This window comes from Silurus aristotelis (genome assembly GCF_946808225.1).
Source record: "Silurus aristotelis genome assembly, chromosome: 27".
Lineage (NCBI taxonomy): Eukaryota > Metazoa > Chordata > Actinopteri > Siluriformes > Siluridae > Silurus > Silurus aristotelis.
In genome coordinates, this window is record NC_139600.1 from 3,735,792 (window position 1) to 3,748,291 (window position 12,500).

Sequence of the window (12,500 nt, forward strand, 5' to 3'; positions counted from 1 at the left end):
CACACAAGATTAACCAATTAGCAAAAAGGTGTGCATCATAAACAAGTTGCCATTTGTATACCGATGCATCATTTTTTTCAATAATTTGTGTTCAACATTTTAAATAGATTTTTAGTTCATTTTGATCATTTAGATCATTTTTGTTCTCTCAGCACCACTGCTGCTACGTGAATGTGACGCATCACAACACTACGGAGAGCCACATAAAACAGAGATTAACATGGCAGAGGAAGAACTGCGTCTTCCTGGAGACACAACAGGAAAAGAACGTCTGGTTTTATTTCATCTTTTCGCACTACAAAAGCCTGTGAAACGGCCATGCGTTAGAGATCAGAAGGCACTTGAGTAAATTGATGATTTGCTGTCTTTCTGAACCGAATAAATAAAACCGAACTATCTGAAACATATTGAACTGCAGAGCCGTGGTGTCATAATGATGGTATTAAGAGGTGGATTGATTCGGCTAGGACACCACTAAAGGTGTGAAATCCATAGCCTGGTATGGTATTTTAGTATCAAGTTAATGCTAAGTATAATGCTAGTTACAGTTTTAGCTCATTAATATATGAGCTAGCTTGTGTTCAGTTTCAGTATATTGCTAATTAATGTTTCATCTGCCTCATATATCTGAAGATTCATATTCTAAACAATATAAGTATGTTTTAAGCTGTTAACCAGATAACCTGTGCACTGTAGTGCTAGGAAGTAGTGACGGGTTGTTCATTAATTTTGACTGAATCTTTAATGTGACTCAGAAGAAAAAGTCACCTTGAGCGACTTTAGCCTTTCCCAGGCCTAGCAACAGCAAGAGCCAACTTGTCCCGTGGAACCAGGGAAGCAAAACGTCAACACAGCAATAAAATATCTGGATATTTCAGCAACACCGGAGACACACCGGAGTCTCTGCCAGGCATTCAAACTTTAACAAACTATAAACCCCTACCATGGATCTGTGACAGTGACATATCTTTGCTAAACAGCCTCAACTAATTCTTTGGACGATTTGACATCCAAAACATCACACACGCACAGAGGATCACAACTTTCCAACAGGAGTAGGCTGTGTGTCTGTCTCCAGACAGTGTGGAAAAGACCCTCATGAGGATCAACCCATGCAAGGCAGCCGCAGCAGACAGCATACCTGGTTCTAAAGGACTGTTCAAAAGAACTCAAGGATGTACTAACTGACATCTTTAACATCAAACAGTGGTTCGAAAGTGTTTCAAGGCCACCTCACTAATTCCAGTCCCAAAAAAAGCCATACCCATCCAGCCACAACGACTACCGGTTCGTTGCACTGATCCCCATCACTATGAAGTGCTTTTAGCGACTGGTCATGCAGCACATAAAATTCATCCTTTCTCCCTCCCTCGACCCGATGTGCGAATGCTGTTCTTGGATTTTAGTTCAGCATTCAACACAATCATCCCTCATCAGGTAATAAACAAACTGAGTCACCTGGGACTCAACTCCCCTCTCTGTAACTGGGTGCTGGATTTCTTATCAGAGAGACCGCAAAATGTACGGGTCGGCGGAAAAACATCAAAGACCATCAGACTAAGCACAGGGGGCGCCACAAGGGTGTGTGCTCAGCCCACTGCTCTTTACACTGTTGACCCATGATTGTGTGCCCAGATACAGCACCAACCACATCGTCAAGTCTGCAGACGACGCGACTGTAGTGGGCCTCATTACCAACAACAATGAGGCCGACTACAGGAGCGAGGTGAGCCGACAACAATCTCTTCCTCAACGTAGTGAGAACCAAAGAAATTGTCATCGAATTCAGAAGAGGACCTTTACAGCACCCCCCCACTAACTATCAATGGTGCCGCAGCAGAAAGGGTGAGCAGCACCAAGTTCCTGGGAGTGCATATCTCTGAGGACCTCGCCTGGATGACAAACATCACATCACTGACCAAGAAAGCTCAGTCACGCCTCTACTTCCTCCGTGATCTCAGGAAAGCACGAGTCCCACCTCTCATCATGTGCTTCTTTTACCAGGCACCATTGAAAGCATCCTCACCAGCTGCATCACTGTGTGGTACAGAAGTTGCACTGCCTCCTGTCAAAAGACTCTGCAACGCATAGGGAATGCAGCCAGCAAGATCACCGGTGTCTCTTTGCCCTCTCTTATGTACATCTCCCACAACTGATTCACTAGCAGAGCCATCAGCATAGCTACTGATAGCTCACACCCATCACACGCCTCCAGGCACGCTCCACAAAACTTTCAAACAGCTTTATCCATCAGGCTGTCAGAATGCTGAACTCTGTCCATTAGCTCCCCCCTCTCCCACATACTCCTGAACTCTAAGTATTTACAGCTCACCCCACACTTCTTCATTGCACATAAGACACTTTATACTCTCTGCAAAATTCTGCACAAAGGTACCGGTTTATAAACATCTATTTACAAACCGGTACATGTACAAATTCTTTAAATCTGACACTGTTGCACTTTACACATTACATTTTTATTTTTATTTTACTCCTCCATACTGCTGCTATCGGTCCAGCACCTTACGACTGCCTTATACTCAGAACTTCAGTATGTTTACATATACTAGGATGTATACTGAACCTTACACATTCAGGTGTTTATAAGAAATATTCCCTGGTGGTCTAGTGGTTAGGATGCGGCACTCTCGCCGCTGGGGCCCGGGTTCGATCCCCGGTCAGGGAACCGACCCCAGCCACTCTCAGTGCCGGTCCCAAGCCCGGATAAATGGGGAGGGTTGCGTTAGGAACGGCATGTGCCAAATCAAGCATGCGGTGGATCCGCTGTGGCGACCCCTAATGGGAGAAGCCGAAAGAAAGTTTTAGATATTTATTACAAGCTGTTACCTCATATAAAATCTGTCTATATTGCACTGACTGCCTGTACAAAATCCCAATACTGAATTGACAATGTAAACACTTGATGAAAACCTTGAACCTGGATACGCTATGCAGTGCATTACACGGGAAATAGAACTGAGTAGTTCATCTAATGAGTCCTCTGGTGCGAGTTGTTCATTCTTAATATGCTATCCAGTTGTATATACATATATAAATGATTGGAAATATAGTCAAAGTTGGTGTATGTAGACATTTTGGGGATCTGCTTATTGTAAATGTAACACTTAATTTTATTTCTGATTAAAGGAAATGAACTAAAAGAAAAAAATAATTTGTTCATTTGGATGAAATTCAAAGGACCAAGTCACTAAAGTGATTCGATCTTTCCATCGCTACTAGATAGATGTCTACTATAATACCAGTTTGTGTTGTGTTTGGTTACATTCCTACACATATTTAACAGTAAAGCTATTTACAATTTTTTTAGTCCTAGTTGACTTTTTTGCTTTTATAATATTGTATTTCTTTTTTTGTAAACATATTTTCCCCATATTAGCTAGACCAAAGAAAAATGATATACTTTTTCATGTTTTAACATCAACTTTTTCCATCTCCATTGTAACCCTCAGCTCAGAAAGCCCGATCGGTTAGATAGCTCTGTTCTGCCAGGTTTTTCGAGATTGAAATCCGAATTTAACATGTCACGATCGATCTGATCGCAACGGAAAAAATACCGGGGCTAATGTTATTAACTGTGTATGGATATGGACGACTGCCAGACAGACTGGCTAAACTCCCAGGCTGCTCAGAGATCATAAATAACTCAGACAGTGCCACTGCTCTTTCATAACAAACAGTCTTTTTGGCCATGCAATAACATTATCAGGCTGAATTGTAGTGAGGTGAATGCATAATAAGTCAGCTACAGAATAATAGCCAAACATAAATGTAAGGTAGACACAGTTAGCATCTTGGAGTCTGCATAGAAATTCTGCCTCCCGGGCAGCTTCATAATGTAGCGCGGTCTTCCAGACACAATGCTAATTAGCTGTCTGAGAGCTTGCGTCTTTGCTATAACGCCAGAATGGGACATAAGACGGCTGACTATTACAATACTTTTATTCTGATGCATGTAACTTGATGTGTCTTAATTAATCACCACTATAGCTACATTTACAGAACTTTAAAAGCACTTTACTTGTAATGAGTCGTTCACAATAAATAATTGTAATTTGTTTCTATTCAGGCTATTTCTATAACGCTAGTTCATAGTTTAGTGTAAATGCTAAATCATAAAATTCAATGTGGTTTATCGTAAATGTTATGCCTAGGTTCTGTTTTACTAGTTATGCATGCTGTAGAATTTTCATTCGGGTTTTTCAGCTCATTTACTATTTTGGCTAATTAGCAATGCTAGTTCATATTGGTTCCCTGGTGGTCTAATGGTTAGGGATGGTAATGGTTATCCCCGGTCAGGGAACCAACCCCAGCCACTTTCAGTGCCGGTCCCAAGCCCGGATAAATGGTGAGGGTTGCGTTAAGAAGGGCATTCAGTGTAAAAACATGTGCCAAATCAAATGTGTGGAGGATCCACTGTGGCGCCCCCTAATGGGAGAAGCCGAAAGAAAGTTTTGTAGCAATGCTAATTCATATATTAGCCTGTTTTAACCTGCATGTTACTTATTTACCCCGTTTAAGAGACAGGAAGTCAGCAGTTACCACATAATTATTTTCACCCTTTGTCTTTTATATCCAATATACTTATGACTGTCTCGGGTAAATTTTGAACATAAACATGAAATCTTCGAATGTATACCAGCTAAGCGGCTTCAGTTTATTGAATTTTGTTGAAAGTGCATGAAAAGGTGGGGTTTAAATTAATGAATTTGAAAATATTTAGTCTTCCTGCACACCCTCACATGAGGGTTGAAGCCCTGGTTTGGCCAAGTTGCCACTCTTTGGGCCCTTAAGCAATGCCCTTAGCCATGTTTAATGCTGTGTCCCTTAACCTTGTGCCGAATGTGATGTGAATGCTATCAGGGAAAGCCAAACTTGCCATTCAGCAGCTGCCACCACAGACACCGCTGGGGTATTCCTGTCCAAAGATGTGGTCGAAGTAGCACTGTTGGCACATCTGACTGAGTTGCTGAGGTTTGTTGCTTGAGGAACTGAGGAACACTGATGATTCCTAATCCAGGTATCCTTGGCTTTCTCTCTCCTCCCAAGGTCTAAGGTGTATGGGTGTCAAAACTGATCCACAACCCAAGTTTCCTCCCTGACTCCTTTCCCTTCCTATCCTTCACCTCAGACATCTACTTTAACAAAGATGTAAGATCCAGCAGATGTCTACTTTACCTCAGATGTCTACTTTACTAGTGAACCAATATGTTTGGCTGTCAGGAAAAGACCTCCACAAATGCACCTTCCTAATGGCCCAACAAGGTTTATGCCAATTCTTAATTAAGGGTAAAGGGTACAACGGTGTTTTTAGGATGGCTGGCAAATTCACTGGATTTATTCATTAGAAGAGAGCTTTTCGAAAGTTTAGTGTTTTAGTCTGGCTATGAATAAGTCAGTTTATAATGAGCTACATGGAACTGAAGTTCCCTATGGCTTTTTAGGATCAAAAGCTGGGTTGTTTTCTTCCTTTGTTTAATTGTCTTGTGTCAATTGAGATTGACCTATTCTGTATAGTCAAAAGTTATATGTAGGAGAGCACAACCTCTGACCATTGATTACTTTTACTTGGGTAATGAAGTGTTCCAGGGTCTCAATGCATGGCACTGCTTTTAAGGAGAAATGATGTGAAAGGAGCAGAGCCAATCCCTGGTGTCTCCCTGATACATAGTTGAGGGTGACAGTGTCTGCACTGCCTCCCTTACCAACGCTGCACACATTACACACTGTGCCTCGCCATTCCAGTATTCCACTCACAAATATTTTCTTCCCCAATACCCAAATCCCTGGGTAATTTGTCCCAAGATTTGATAGACTGGTAGGTCACTTTATGCTTTTGCCCCTGGAATTGGCTGACACTTTTGGATATTTATGCAAACCCCCATACACCTTCAGCATTTGCATTTCCTAGTTACCTGCACTGTATCCAACTTTGATAGATAGTGTTTGTTTATGCATTCACCTAAACTTGTATTTATACTGCTTAATTGTGGCGAGATTAAATTGCATCAGGTATCCAGATCAGACCTTTCATGATAGAATGCTGATCCTGGAAATGCCTGGTTTCCCTACTGTGACTGCAGACCCACCAGGACCTTGCCCCAATTTTGGGGGATACAGATGGTTCCACCTGTTTAGAGAGAGGAAAGTAAGACTTTTAGACATCTACTTTACATCTACGCAAAGTAGGATAATGGAGTAGCCAGGATAAAACACTAAACTTTTAAATAGCTAATTTCTACTGGATAAATCCAGTGAAATCACCAACCACCCCAAAAGCACCATTGTACCCCCTTAGCTTTAATTAAGGTTGCCTTCAAAAGAATTGGCATAAACCTCATTAGGCCATTAGAAAGGTGCATTTGAGGATAAATCTTTTCCCGACTGCAAAACTCATTGGATCATTGGTGTATTGGTCCTTGGAGTTCACACAGAGAGTCAGAGAAGTAGACTATGAGGACAGGCAAACAGATAGGAGTAATGCACTTTAAATTTACCCGTTTAATCTCCTAAAACTGTGGAGATTGTGGTGCTGTGGCTCTGGTGATGATGGTTCCTGGTTGGGAGTGAAAGTGCAGCCCAATTCATCCTGGTCCCTTTTGCAGACTACATCTCACTGTCCCCGAAAACATTGGTTGCCAAGTTGCAAGGAAAATTTTCATTTTCAAGATTTGTTTTTTCATCACTTCATCACTTTTCTAATCTCATGAACCTTGTAAAGCACCACACAGTGACTCCTCCAATATGCAGCCACCCAGACTGGTTACCAGAACACAAAAAATGTGGTTTGGAATGAGCTCAAAGCTATGTTTGACCTGGAGGGTAATTGAAGAGTCACACAGTGATTAGAGCAGCCTGATGGTTTCAGTGCCCAAGGCCAAAAAGTCAGTCCTTTCCTTGTGCTGACATTCTGCTATGACACTGGATTTAGCAATGGAATAATAGCAGATTTCCTCGACTCCAATATCTCACAAAAAGACCTTTTCAACTGAAGACAAAAGGAGATACATTTTCTGTTGGTGGAAGTTCGGCATCTGATATTCCATTTGGATCATATGCGGGTAAATCACCAAATATATAAGATAAAGAGTTGAGGAAGTTACTGAGGCTGGCAAACTATTATTGAAGGGTTGTACCCAATGTTTTCACAAGTCCACTAACTGAGCTAGCCAAAAAGGGAAGCACCAGATCCAATCCAGTGGATGGACCTGTGAGAGTCAGGAATCCACCTGGTAAAATCACTGCTGTTTGGGGGGCCTGCTGTAGCATTCATCTAACTTTTCTTTCCCTTGTCTTCTGCAGACTAATGCCGGGGTCACACTCTCCAATTTTGAATAGTCCTTTGCAATTGTTGCTTGTCAGACTGTATGAAAATGAGCCCCCTCATAACACTGTAGACAACTGTCGCATCAAAAACACACACAAGAAAAAGACTCGTCCAAAGTTTTAAATCTTCAATCCATGACACGTTCTGTCCTGCATTCCCTCGCTAGCGGTAGCTAGCAGCAAACAAACAATCTGTAGTGTTAATTTTGTATAACGTTAATAATAATGTTGTACAAATACCCCATTTCCATCCATAACTCAATAACTTCTTGCTGTACTGTCTACCTGACTCTTTTCTGGACATGGAATACTGGGGAATGGCCTGGCATTCACTTGGAAACAAAATACTTTGTAACTCCGCTTAGCATTAGCCCCGCCTAAGAGCTGTCAAACCCGGAAGTTCTGCCATGTGAGCTGTGACATTCCGATGAACAAATCGTGGCCAAAATTGCACAGTTTGCACCTCACCTGGCTTAAGGCATTTTGACAAAGCTGTAAGATAGTTTGGCCCAGTTGTTTGAGAGGAAAGAAGGACCTGGTGCTGTATATCAGCCACAACATCTTGGGAAAGATGGCCTTGAGTAAGAGGGGCCGGTCATAATGTGGGCGGTCCCCACCCTTCAGTACCTGCTTGGACCACCTTTTCAGATCCCACCCTGTTCTATTGCCTCCACTCCTGAAATATGCCAAGGTTGATGTCTTGCACGACAATCATACAAATTCAAGGTGGTGCACAAGACAGGGGCACAAATAGTGGTGGCAAATGACCTTTACCTCCAAGGGGGAGTCATATATAAAGGCTGGACGCCTCCTCAGCCGTTGGGAAGCCTGTTCAGGTTCAAGTTTATTTTTCTAGCTTTTTTTACAATGGACATTTTTACAGACCGTAAATTTATAGGACAAAAATGTTAATAAAGTGTATGTGTATAAATTACCGATGACCTAACACTAAGTCATGTTTACTTTATTGCTAGGTCATGTTTCAGCCTCTTTTGCTAGAACAATAGTTCTTGAATTGGCCTATTATAGACACAAATTGATTTTGAGTGGAAAAAAAAGGAAAATGTCCAAAACAATAATAATCAAATAATTAAAAAAATTTGAATGACTATAATGGGGGGTGTGTGTGTGTGTGTGTGTGTGTGTGTGTGTGTGTGTGTGTGTTGCGTGCGTGCGTGCGTGTTTATTCATTAAACAGTGATGCCGATGACCTTGCAGAATGACCTGTAGAGTTACAGCCTGCTGGGAGGCACAAAGCTTTTAATATTGATTTCAGTGCACAGGAGGAGGGTGTGTTTGTGTGTGTGTCTGGGTTTGTGTTTGCGAGTGTATTTATGTGGACGTGTGATGAAACATTGCATAATGACGGACGAACCCAGTAAAAAGCTGATTTATTACTCAGAAGGTTAATAGTGTTTGTGTTTAAATGCAGGGGAACAAATGGAAGGTGATTAAAGATGTGGAGTGTGTGTGTGTGTGTGTGTGTGTGTGTGTGTGTGTGTGTGTGTGTGTGTGTGTGTGTGTCTTCAAAATAGATAAATGGAGTGACAGTTCAGGGTTCAATCCGAAAGATCAATATTCACTACTCAGCAAGAGGCCAGAGATTAAAATAGCATACACATATACACACACACACACACACACACACACACACACACACACACACACACACACACACACACACACACACACACACATACATACAACCACACACCTATGGCATGTTGTGTTTGTCATGTCTGGTTTGTACTATCTGTGAATCACAGGCTTGTGCATGGGCATGTAAAAGTGTGAGTGCTGAGCACCAATATCGGTCTGGTCTTGTTTATCATAAGGGACAAAGACGCCAATTAACAAGATCTGACATTAAACAGGTCATTTCTGCCGGGCCGCCGAATCTCTTCACGTAAACGAAAGTGCGTTTTATATCCATGTTTGTAAATACAGCTTGATTTGAGGTCGGATGTGTTGCTCATTTTTTGTCTGTTCTGAGAATAGTTATGGCGTTTATTTTTGTTTCTATAGTAACAGCTAAATTAATATTACGGATGATCTATCTAATCCAAAACAAATACTAAACAGAATAAAAAAATGAGAGGTGGAAGCTTAGTGGCATTGGACTTTGGATCCGAACATCAGGAGTTCAAATCCCAGCCAGACGAAGCCGGGCCCCTGAGCAAGTCCCCTAACCATGCTCAGTTGTATCAATGAGATGAATCTAAGTCGCTCTGGATATGGACATCCACCGAAATATAATTAAATTATTTTTAATAAAGAAATTAGTTTTTCATTGTTGTTATTGTGATTTAATTTATTTCTGCATTAAATAAAATACGATCTGCACTTTGTGGTTTGTTAGAAAACAAGGAAATCTGGAAGTTTGATTTGTTCTATTTTAGGGCCATCAGTGAAAAAAGAAAAAAAACGGGAAAATCGTGATGCGATGATTCACCGCCGTCCCGAACAAATCCCCTGCTGCTCACAGTGTTTTGGAGAAACCATGTCAATTCTTTACACAACAGTAAGTTAATTAACACTGACTGAGGCCAGTTGATCTGATACACAATGGAAAGGCACAGTTTAGCCATGGAAATGCTTTAGCGTGTATGTGGATTTACTCTGACTCTGGTGGGGTTTTTTCATGACTCTTTAACACCAGTGTGTCCGTGTTTATTGGCGAAGGGCAGCTGTGACTGCAGGGGTTCTTTTAGACTATGCAGGGGCAGATATAACTGTATAATCCTGCTGAAGTTTCAAAGCCCAAGATAGGTGAGATCATAGTCAGGTAAACCATTGGCAGAACAAACAGCTTGATCTTAAGTGTATATACACAAACACACACACAGATAGTGTATATACACAAACACACACACAGATAGATGGAGACTGGACTGGACTGGACTGGACTGGACTGGACTGACTGACTGACTGACTGACTGACTGACTGACTGACTGACTGACTGACTGACTGACTGACTGACTGACTGACTGACTGACTGACTGACTGACTGACTGACTGACTGACTGACTGACTGACTGACTGACTGACTGACTGACTGACTGACTGACTGACTGACTGACTGACTGACTGACTGACTGACTGACTGACTGACTGACTGACTGACTGACTGACTGACTGACTGACTGACTGACTGACTGACTGACTGACTGACTGACTGACTGACTGACTGACTGACTGACTGACTGACTGACTGACTGACTGACTGACTGACTGACTGACTGACTGACTGACTGACTGACTGACTGACTGACTGACTGACTGACTGACTGACTGACTGACTGACTGACTGACTGACTGACTGACTGACTGACTGACTGACTGACTGACTGACTGACTGACTGACTGACTGACTGACTGACTGACTGACTGACTGACTGACTGACTGACTGACTGACTGACTGACTGACTGACTGACTGACTGACTGACTGACTGACTGACTGACTGACTGACTGACTGACTGACTGACTGACTGACTGACTGACTGACTGACTGACTGACTGACTGACTGACTGACTGACTGACTGACTGACTGACTGACTGACTGACTGACTGACTGACTGACTGACTGACTGACTGACTGACTGACTGACTGACTGACTGACTGACTGACTGACTGACTGACTGACTGACTGACTGACTGACTGACTGACTGACTGACTGACTGACTGACTGACTGACTGACTGACTGACTGACTGACTGACTGACTGACTGACTGACTGACTGACTGACTGACTGACTGACTGACTGACTGACTGACTGACTGACTGACTGACTGACTGACTGACTGACTGACTGACTGACTGACTGACTGACTGACTGACTGACTGACTGACTGACTGACTGACTGACTGACTGACTGACTGACTGACTGACTGACTGACTGACTGACTGACTGACTGACTGACTGACTGACTGACTGACTGACTGACTGACTGACTGACTGACTGACTGACTGACTGACTGACTGACTGACTGACTGACTGACTGACTGACTGACTGACTGACTGACAAATGCAAACTGTATTTCATTGGCCCACAATGACAATAAAGTAAAATCAAATCTAATCTAATGACATAAAATTGCAAACGTCCAATCCAAGTATTTCACAGCCCGTATATCTGAGTCGGATGCTATTACTGGAAGAATACAGCCTCAATACAAAATGTGCTTTTGAGTTATGCTGAGTGCTGCAGTGTGACACAACTTTTAAATTATTCAAGCGTGTGCAAAAGCAACGCGAAATGCAACATAAAGAATGCATAAAGCTAAAGAACGCTGCTTTTACCACACTAAACCCCTTCACCCGTACTCGGGATGCTGCTTCTTACTCTCAGCAAACTGCAAGCAGTAATTAGAATCCATCTGGCAAAAAAAAAGTGCTTCCTACAAAAGAGTAGAAAAGAACACATCACGTTGTGAAGGTGCAGGTGGCGTTGAATTTTAATTCTACATCCCGCTCACAAGCTCCACCTCAGAAGATGCCATTAGATCCAAGCGGCAGCCCTATTGGACCTATTGACTCTTGTGTTTGAACAATCTAGTATTTTTTAGGTTGAATGGTTCAGAAGATATGGACCAAAAGGTACAATGTTGCACAATAGCGCCACCATTAGGAAAATAGTGATGCTAGAATGAACCTGGGGTGCAGGTTTCCACCTAATTTGGTGTTTCTATATTTTACGGTCAGTTTCCATGCATTGTTTTAGAATAATAGGTTTCCAACATGTAAAGCGTGAATGCTATGCTATGCTACAACACTCTCAATATTTTTCACAGTTTGAAAAAAGAGTAATAAGCACATTTTCTGACACCTGGATGCGCAAGAATGACGGCAGGAAAAGAGCTGGACCTTCAGGACAGCATGTCCAACTGTTTGGCAGTCACGACAGGCCATCGACTGACAATGAGCTGAAGAAAAAATTGCTCATGTCCTGTTCTCTGTCTGCATGATCAGCCAACCAATCACTCGCTGTTCAAACTATAAAATATCTGCAAACCTGGACTGGACTGTCTCAACCCTGGAGCACCGATTTAATCAGTGTGAAATCAGAGCGAACGTCTCTGTGACGAACCTCCCTCACTTCATTCACACAGTCAGAGTTGGTGATCTCATACCGCGTCCTGCCGAGTG

At 42.3% G+C, this 12,500-nt stretch overlaps 1 protein-coding gene across 10 annotated transcripts in view; it reads right to left on the minus strand.

Annotated features, from left to right (window-relative positions):
* The window catches only part of LOC310721095 (solute carrier family 24 member 2), a 62,838-nt gene that overhangs the window by 19,880 nt on the left and 30,458 nt on the right, over positions 1-12,500 (minus strand). The gene's annotated exons all lie outside the window — the stretch shown is intronic.